The following is a 10,189-nucleotide window of genomic DNA, read 5'->3' on the forward strand; positions in this document are numbered from 1 at the left end:
CGACGTCTTGGCTTTCCCAGAGCAGGTTTGCGCCATCTCCGCTCGTCAGGGCCTTGACTTCCAGATCCCGGCACTGACTGGCATTGCGAGCGAATCTGCGGCAGCTGGCAGTCAAGCAGTCAAGGCGGCCACTTGACATCGCTCGAGTGTTCCGCTGGCGTGTTTAAGATTAAAGCGCTGCGCCTTGCAACAAAAGTTGCAGTGATAATGGGCGGCCAGCCGTGCGACGACGACGGTTACAAGTGGGCCCCAGGCCCCAGGCCCCAAGTCCGGATCCGTATCCGGGTAAGGGTGCGAGTACGGGTCCGGAGAAGGAATGCGCCACCCCAACACGGTCCCTCGAAGGAAAGTGCTTGGAAAAAGAATGGCAAGCGGAATTGCAATGTCAGTGTCTCCGGGGAGGGGGAGCAAAAGAGAAAGAGCTGCGCAATGTTGCAAGATTGCGCCTGATGAGGGGACTGAGAGGACGTGGGTGGGGCGAGGGTTTTTGTTGGGCGCGTAAGTGCGTGGCCTTGTCCTTGCTCATCCAGCTGGTTACGAGGAGAATAGGAGACTAGGAGACAGGAAGCCCCTTGGACGAACCCCAACGGGAAATGTCAGTCGTAAGTAATTCAAGATAGAGCTGAGGTAACCTTGGTAGCCAGGACTTTATCGTTATCCTTGGTCTGATGTAAAACTGATTCAAATAGTCTTCGATGTTCCTGCCTCATTAAGCAGAACTAGGAACTGTTTAAGCTTCAAGATACGAACCAGTAACATTTTACTAATATGCTGCTGCATGTATATTTAATAAACAATAACTCATGATTGTCACATCAATTGTAAGATTCGTGCCAAAGCTTCTACACAAGTCAATGTGGCTATTTTCCCAATTTTCCCTTATGTTTTCCAACTCAAGCATGTCATTTGTACATATATCAACACTCCCCAAATCACTTCTTTAATTTGGGGCCAAATCTTTGGCACGTTTCGATTCATTAGATTCGTGACATTTGTCGTTTCAATTCACCCGAACAATAAGGTATCCCCCTTTTCCGATTTCCCGGCTCCCCCTTTGGGATCCACTGACTGCACTCATTCAAGTATTCATCCACCATTCACACGCATTCACAAGCCCCGCCATCTCCACCCATCTCTTTTTGGATCGCAATGAAAACGCAAAGGCCATTGTGGTCGAAATTGTTAACAAAATGTCAAACGGAAACGCCGACGCCGCCGATGACAACAGCGGTAACCGACTCAACAACTGTGTGCTGCAACTGTGGCACTGCAGTTCTACTTGCAACAGCAACAACAACAACAACAACAACAGCAGTAACATTAAGCTGCAACATCGACGGCGCTGCCCAATAAAACTTCAATAGCCAGCGAAGCCAACGAGTGATTTTTACGCAGTCCGCGGCGGGGAGGAGGGGGAAATCTGTAGAAAATCGGGGGAAAACTACCGGGAATGGGCTAATATGGGCGCAGGAACTGGGAGGGGGTGGGGTCTACAAGCCGACTGATTGTGCGGTTGTTGCTACAATTGCCGGCGTTCTTGTGGCAGTTGTTGCTGTTGATGTTGCAGCTTGCACGTGATGAGTGCAATAATGAAGGCAGCAGCCGGGGTGCGGGGGTGGGCATGGCTGCGTGGGCGGAGGTGGAGGTGGAGGTTGGAAACAGGAAAAGGAGGAGACAGCGGGGGACGGCGGTGATTTGGCAATCAAAGTGATTAGCGAGGAAGTGATTGGGCAGGGCGCATCGATGGTGGCACAATGCAGGATGACCAGATTGGATGGCTGGGCTAGCGGGATACATTTGAGCTGAATGTTTTAGAGAGGAAATTCTGTAATTTATTTTATTTTTAATAGTTAAAAATAGGTAAAAGACAAATCCTGAACAGGAAATGTTGTATAAACAAGTTGGGAAAGTTCAAATATTTTTTTAATGTGAGGATATTAAATGAAAACGTTTTCCTCATCCTAAAAACCTAAAAATAATCAATAGCTGTGCAGACTCTGGAAACGCTACACCCATGTGTGCTTAGATACTTGATTTATTAGCAAAGATTGGGGCAGTGTCAAAGAAAGAGTGTTTATTGTAATGGGAACTTTGGGCAATCACTGCACTCACTGCTACCCCGGCATGTGACCCACTGCTCATATCTAATCCGCGCGCAACTGCCGACTGATTTGGGGCATGCGACACCTCTGGACTACCTGCATTTGGGGCATATTGTGCGGGGGTCTGCGGGGGTGTGCGGGGGTGTAATGTACGTAGTACGGGGAGTACGAGTTATTTGTTGGCATTTCCATTTCCATCCGCATTGCCGCTCGCGCTGTTGCACTGCTCTTAATTTCGGGTTTCAGTGAACAGGGCACGTATCTGCTGCTCGATGTAATTATGGAGCGCACATGTGTTTGCCTGATTAGGCGAAAGGGGCGTGGCAGCGATTTGTATGCAGCCCTTGAAAATTGGACTGTCATGGGGGGATATACATACATATGTATGTATGTACGTTCGATTCACCTCCTTTTTTGTTGTTTCGGTGCGTGACCGGGGATTGAAGCGACATTTGACTTACAATTAAATGCGTTTATATACAACTGATTATCGAATTTGTTGCGAATTTGTGGGTGTCGAGTGCCTTTGGCGTTCCCGCTCCACAAGTCGGCGATCCACGAATTACGGGTGGCAAGGTGGGAAAGTTGCAGTTGCTGCGGTCAGGTGCTAATATAGCTGTTAATTCGACGTCTGAGGTATGAAGTTGAATAAAGGTTGAATGGAAATTAACGAGGAGATATGTTACTGAAAATGAGCGAACAAATTTAATTAGCACTGAAAGGCACCATTTAAACAATGGTGTAATTAGTTTATGGAACTATGTATTTTATTTGCTTTATTATATTAAACAATGCGCTAAAACCCCATTACGTTACTGTTCATTATGGAGGTTAGCGTCGTAGATAAATAGAATAAATTAATGCCCTGTCATAGATTAAAAGTTATCAACCTTCTGCTGCATTTACATTTATTATCGTAATCTTGGGACCTAAGAAGTAATTTTCAGTAAGCTGCCCAGCTCTTCGATCTGCGATGCTTGTCGTCCGCATTGTGGAATTTAGTTATACCAACTGACTACCTGACTCGCCATCCAAGTTAACCCCCTACCCCCATTTGCTTCTTAACCCATCAAGAACACAATCTGCGCATGCAGCACAACTAACGAGATGGGAGGCATGAGGCTTGCTTCTCTGCCCCCGCCCCTGCGAAATGCAAACCAATTTGCGGCAAGTGACTCCGTTGCCATCGTGACACATGCCGCGTACATGGGCTCTGCTCCCCTCGTACACTTGGAGAAGTGTTGTTAGCCTATAATTGGCAAAATAGGAAAATAAATACAATCTTATATCTCCCACACTGAAAGAAACATGTCGAGTTTCTTAAATATGGAGGAGTTCCTTTTAACACAGGCCCTTTACGGATTCTTAAGTGACTCCTAGGATTTAATTTGAGGATCAACTTTCTTATCGGGTTCTTCAGATGCATATATGCTATTTATGCAGATATTTGTCAAAAAGTTTTTTTTAATTTGGAGGTCAGTATGTTTGGGACTACAGATTGATAAAGATAACTGAAACTTATAGGATTTAAAAGAAATATAGGATTTATTATTTATATGTCTACAACTTATTTCTCTGAGTGCTCTTTTCGCAACTGCCCGACTCGAATGATGTATTGCTTCCGAATATGATGACGGGGCGCGTTAAGGAGGAAAACGGGGTTTCCCGGGAGGGGCCGGAAAAAATCTGGTCTGAAATCTGGCGGCTACGCGGGAAATACGGCGACCAACAGTCGCCTCCGTTGACGTCAGTCGTGTCATGGGCCACGCTCGAAATTTATTGCCACAGTTGTTAAGTACGAAATGCGTCGTAATTAGTTGCAACTTGAGTTATTTGTGCAACATTGCAGCTTGGGGCGGCCGAAGGAGGACGAAGGGGACTTGCGGCCCTAATGAGGCTCTCCCCATTCGCACATTAGACACGTACGTCTCTGTTTCGCATTCGCTTACATTTTAAAATGCATAAATTTGAGTTTGCCATAAATTTCATGGTCCGCCGTCGTCGTCTTGGCCATTCGCGGCATGCCAATGAGTGAGTTGCTGAACCCGGCGAAATGGCATTGGCAATGCCAGTGCCAATGCCCAATGGCAGACTTAATCCCAGCTCTCGGCGATTTATCAGGAAATTGTTTATTATATTGTGGGAGAGAGCTTTTTTATGTGCACCCCAGCAACGAGAACCACGCATGGTTTATGGCCGGGAACTTTTTGTGTCCCTCTGAGTCCCTCTGAGTCACCACCCATTTTCCGGGCGTGGGAAAGTCCTTTCCATCGCAATTGCGAACGGCCTGCGATGACTACGATTCTGATTTATGCCGCAGCTTGGCGCGATATAAACTTGCCAGCAGTGGGGCCAGAAAAGTGGAAGAAGGTGAAGCCGCATCATGGAGTGACAATGACCCGGGATCGAAATGCCAGACCCTCATATTCTACTTACCTTATTCTGAGAAAATCCCTCTTTGGGTGTTTTTGGCCATTGGAAGCGTTTGTAACTCTATTAATTAAAATGGTACAAATATTAAGGGAAAAAACGGCCCGACACGGTTATAATTTCAGTAGAATATATAAAAAAGGTACATAAATATTGATTAAACTACAGGCCTACTGTAAACCACTATTGTCAGTAAAAAGGTGTTTAATTGAAATTTTATAGAAAAGATTTGCTTAGACGCGTAAACATATTATAAATAATTCCAAAGCTTGACATTATTCCAAAGCTGTCAATAATATGAAATTAGCTCTGCTGTTTTCTAGATACAATAATGTATGGAAAAACCACACAATTATTGTAAAGGTAAATTATTTACCACATAACTCTCTCTACATTTTTTGTATATCTATTAAGGGACTGCGGTGTAGCCATAGGCGTTTATTTGGCTTGTTTTTGTTATATGTTTACATAGTACTGCTACTGGCAAATCGCTATTTTACACACTAACCATGTGAGAAGTGGGTACTCGATAGTCGAGGCACTCGACCAAGCGTGTTCCCTTTTATAAAAATACGTAAAAAGGAAGTGTTTTAAATAAAGTAAACACATGAGTGAGTACAAGAGCACTTTTTCAAGCCATCTTTGCCAAAGATCTGTAACTGGATCCCCCATACGAAGTGCCAGCTAATGTTTACTCAACTCCCGAAATAGAGCGACTTGCCCCACCCATCCGGCGACTCCCACGCCAAAATCCCCCGCATCTGAGCCTCCTGTGTGTGGGCCACCCATGAACCCGTCGAGTATTTGTCATAAATGATTTCCACGTCGCAACAAGAACGCCGGACGGACTTGCAGCGGATCCCGTTTCCAGCGGCATCCCAATGCGACACGACGGAGTCTGCTCCAATTATCCCCCGCTCGAATATCAAATTAAGTGCCCAATGCTATGACAGTTTTAATGTCTTTAGCACCATAAAAGCCGGGCAGCCATAAATGTGGTGCTCACACACCGCAGAGCACGAGAAAATGCATAAAGGGAAAACACGCATATTTGTATAACCATTTAAAATAAAAGGGGTGCAACTAAAAACTGAAACTTATGCATACTAATACCCCCACAATTGGGGAAATCCTACGGAATTCTTTTCCTTTCGGGGCACCAGAGACAATACCAAAATTCCTTACCAGCCACAGTGAAAAATATTAAATTTTACCTCCACACAGGGGGAGATAATTTTTCATAAATAGGCAAAAATGCGGTTGGGAACTGGGAACTCCAAAACACAAAAACCCAATGGGATCTTTGGGGGCTTGAGAGGCATCTCCAACAGCTGCTGGTAATTAATGTCTGGCCGCGTTCAATGCACTGGATAATCACGCGGCTGGGGCCACAACTCTTTCCCCAAAATCTCGGCAAATAAATCTCTGACGAGGGTGGAACAGAGTTCCTCCTTATTCCTCCTTAGACTCAGTATAAATGATAGTCCTGGCTGCAGGACCGCGATTTGTAGAGACTCTCTCCTTCGAGGGCGAAACTTTAATTGAGTCGAGTAAAATTATTAGCAGAAATGTTTAGCTTTGGGGATTGTATTTGTCCAGCTGGGCCATTTTCCAGGGATGATTTAGGTCCTCAAGAGGTTGAATATAGAAAGAAATTTGCAGCTGAAAGATTCTAGCCGGTATCCCGTTTTGTTAAAAATCTTAAGAGATTCAGTTATCTCGGCTTATTTAGCCACATTTATCCATTAGTTATGGCATAATCCTTTGGAGGTCCTTGCAACCAAGCTTCTTCCACGCTTTCGATCTTGCTCGCGGATGTAATGACCATGTTGTGTCCACTTTAACTAAGTTTTTTCATGCACTTTACGGCCCGGGTCCATCCATCCCACCGGGCATAATGGGCTTCAGGAGATGGGGATGGGGGTCAGGAGAACCACTCTCTATTCGCACAAAAACCGCGATACAATAAACCAATCGCCCCACCAGACACGCATATTGAGCAATCAAAGCCAACTGTGCCTGCTCATGCACTGGAAAAAATACGAAAACTTTATATTAGGTGTCTAAAAATGTAATCAGCAATTAGGACAAACAGCAATTTTCTGCAAACAGATTAAACAGTTTCTTAGTCCGGGCAATATCTGTACGTACTAATTTTGTTGTAAACAAATTTAACTTTGGTAAGGGGGAAATAATTTGCATGCAAAAGCAGGGGTGGTCAACACATTTTTAGCTTAAAAATGCTTCAAATTATACTTTTTTTATGCACCATATTTTTCCTAGTGTATTATTTCCCGATAGTCTCCGCTGGCCAGCTTCTCTGCCGGATCCACTATCCTCCTCTTCTAATTGCATGTAGTGGGTTCGTTTGCATTGTCGCTTCTCGTATGTCCATCGACTCCCGCTGCCCCGCCCCTTCGGTCTGCAGCCCTTTCCACCAACCACCCACTCCCCCTCTTGTTGCACGCCTTTGAGTTGTTTTACATTTTTAATTGAATTGCGCCACAGTTTGCATTCTTTTGCAGCACTTGACGCTCTATAGTTGGGCTCCAGTTTCCATCCCCACCTATTTCTGCATTCTGGCTTAACGCCTTCCATTAGATTTACACTTATTCATTAGTTGCAACATGCAACAGCTGCAGCAATGTATAATAAAATTTTATTTCACTATTCGAGACAATTCATTAGGCGAGCCAGATTCGATGTAATCGAGTTGGAGCGCAGATGCAAAAAATGTCATTGTGAATGGCGCAATTTGGTATTTCCACAGGCATTCTAGCTTTTCGCTATGGTTTTGCGGCACAAACGACTTTTAATAAACTGTAAACCAGTAAAAACTGACCATTTTAATATACGCTTTCACTAACGCTTTCATAAACCCAATATATCGGGTCATTCTCTTTTAGCTCATTTATTTGTAGTTTAATAAAGACATTTTTGATGAAATGACTTACTTTACAATATATTTTGCAACATTTTCCTAGTTTAATATTCTATTTTTCAGTTCCAGCTGCAATTTTGGCATGCCATTGCGGTGTGCGGGGTGCGGGGTACGGGGTGCGTGGTACGGGGTGCGTGGTGCGTGGTGCGTGGTGCGGGGTGCGGGGTGCGGGGTGCGGAGTTCATATGATTAAATACATGTTTTTTGGCAAAACGATAGAAATTTACAAAACCAGAGGGCGTTAGAGTGGGCGTGACAAAAAGTTTTTTTGCAAATCGATAGAAATTTACAAGACCAATACAAAAATGAAAAAATATCAAAACATTTTTCAAAAGTGTGGGCGTGGCAGTTTTGGGCGGTTTGTGGGCGTTAGAGTGGGCGTGGCAATATGAATCGACAAACTTGCGCTGCTTCTTTGTCTCTGGAGTCTGTATGCTTAATCTCAACTTTCTAGCTTTTGTAGTTCCTGAGATCTCGACGTTCATACGGACAGACAGACGGACGGACAGACGGACATGGCCAGATCGACTCGGCTATTGATCCTGATCAAGAATATATATATTTTATATGGACGGAAACGCTTCCTTCTGCCTGTTACATACTTTTCAACGAATCTAGTATACCCTTTAACTCTACGAGTAACGGGTATAAAAAGAGCAAATATGTCAATGTTGAGTGTGTGATGCCAATCGACTGAAAGGGAATGAAAAATGGGCATTTTTTTTATTGAAAATAATTTATTATACAATTAAAGTTACCTCCCTTAGGCATTTACCCCTACATCCTTCCAGCCTCCGAGGCACAGATGTTTCCCATTCCTCAGGATCCTGCTTGCTGTCACCTAAAAACAAACGGAAGATGCTCATTTTTCCCATCATAAAATTCTTGTTTGCTGTCGGTCCCGTGGGGTCAAGAAGTGGAAATGAGGAAGACGAAGGGAAAATGGCTCGCTTTTTTAACAGCCACTTGAGAATGATTGTGTATTCGAAAATATGCGGTCCATAAAAACATAACAACATAAAAACATAACAACATAGGCACATAAACACAACGTAGCCGAAAATGGTGCAGAATGGCACAAGTGAATGCGAGCTGATGAGTCCTGGCCAAAAGGAACGGAGTGCACATCTGCATATTATTAATGACCGGTAATTACCTAGGCGGAGTCTGAGGTGGGCCCTGGTACTTTATGTGTCGGTGGAAGTGGAAGTCGAAGTGGAAGTGAGGATGGCGAGTCCTGAGAAATGGCGCACATCACCGACAGGGGGCGCCTCATGCAATTTCCCGGCTAATGACTGGCCATCCCAGCCAGAAAGTACCAAGAAAGCGAAGGATACTCGAGGAAAAGGGGGAAAATACCAAATCTGGCCCAAAAAAGTTTCCGCTTGTCGAGTGATTCATGTGTTTATAAACTGCTCGCCTCTCGGTATGCGTGGCCCACAAAAAACAAAGGGCTAGCTGGGGAAATAAATAAAAACTTCAGCAAATATAAATTAAAATAAACAAATTAAGAATAGTTATTCGACTGCAAGTCGCTGACGTTTTTATGGTGCAATTAAAGTGCGTGTTTGGAAAACTCGTTGGTAAATTGAAATGAATTTCCGCCTTGTTGCAGCTGATGAAAAATACCACAAAGATTTCCATCGGCCTATTTCCTCAGCTCTACCCTTTTGATGAAAATGCGAGGAGACTGCGGAGCTCCAAGACATTCACGTTTAAAAATAATATTGATCTTCATTGGAACGAAGTGTTAATAAAATATTGTTCTTGTGCCCCGGCCAGTGCGAGTGCGCCCTTCGATTCTTTTTTAATGAAATTTTCGTAATTCCTTCATAAAAGGAGGAAAATTATTCTTTCGTTCAATTATCATGACGCTTTTACGATGCCCTAATGTTGAAATTATGTCCCGCATCGGACAGTTGGGGAAGTCGGTCGTAAAAAAATTATAGTTTATATATGTCCGATGATTATATGCTGACGATGTCCCCAAGTAGCGATGACATGTTTAAGCTCAGACAAGATTTACAATTTACAAGACAATGTATAGACAAGCTAGTTTTACGACTTGGGGATAGTTATTTCCAACGAAACTCTTATTTAAGGTTCATTACCCCTTGCAATGTGTAAATTAATGCATGAAATGCTGTAATAAAGGAACTTTTTGAAAATTCAATGTATAAATTAACACATTAAGTGCAGTAATAAAATAGGTTTTTTCAGAAAGAACTTTTAGATTTTGAATTGAATTTTTAAAAATTGTAAGTTGATGATAATTAATTGCTATTGCATTGCCTAAAATGCATAGGTGGTGAGGTGAATCAGAAAGGGAAATCAACCGGCGACATGGAAAATAGAAAGCGATTTAAGATAAGATAAGGACTGGATCGTGATATAATGACAGGTGCATACTGTTGCACTAACTAATGCTGGGTATCGCTGACCATAAAGCCCCATATCGCTTTTCATCTCACCTAAACAAGCCATAAACCGAATGACAAACGATGCCACATAAATTTTCCAACTACCCGGCCCGCCTTTTCGGGGAAGTTATCAAAACATTTAGATAGAATAAACGCCTGACAATAAAAAAGCGACCAGATGAAGAGAGGAAAGCTCCAAATAGGAATACAGCGAGATAATCAAGCGGCACGATAAACAACGGCGATAAAAAATGAATGCGGAACAACTTTCTTAATGAGCTGCCAAAGGCGGTCAG

The sequence above is a fragment of the Drosophila santomea genome, chromosome 2R (genome assembly GCF_016746245.2).
Source record: "Drosophila santomea strain STO CAGO 1482 chromosome 2R, Prin_Dsan_1.1, whole genome shotgun sequence".
Classification (NCBI taxonomy): Eukaryota; Metazoa; Arthropoda; class Insecta; order Diptera; family Drosophilidae; genus Drosophila; species Drosophila santomea.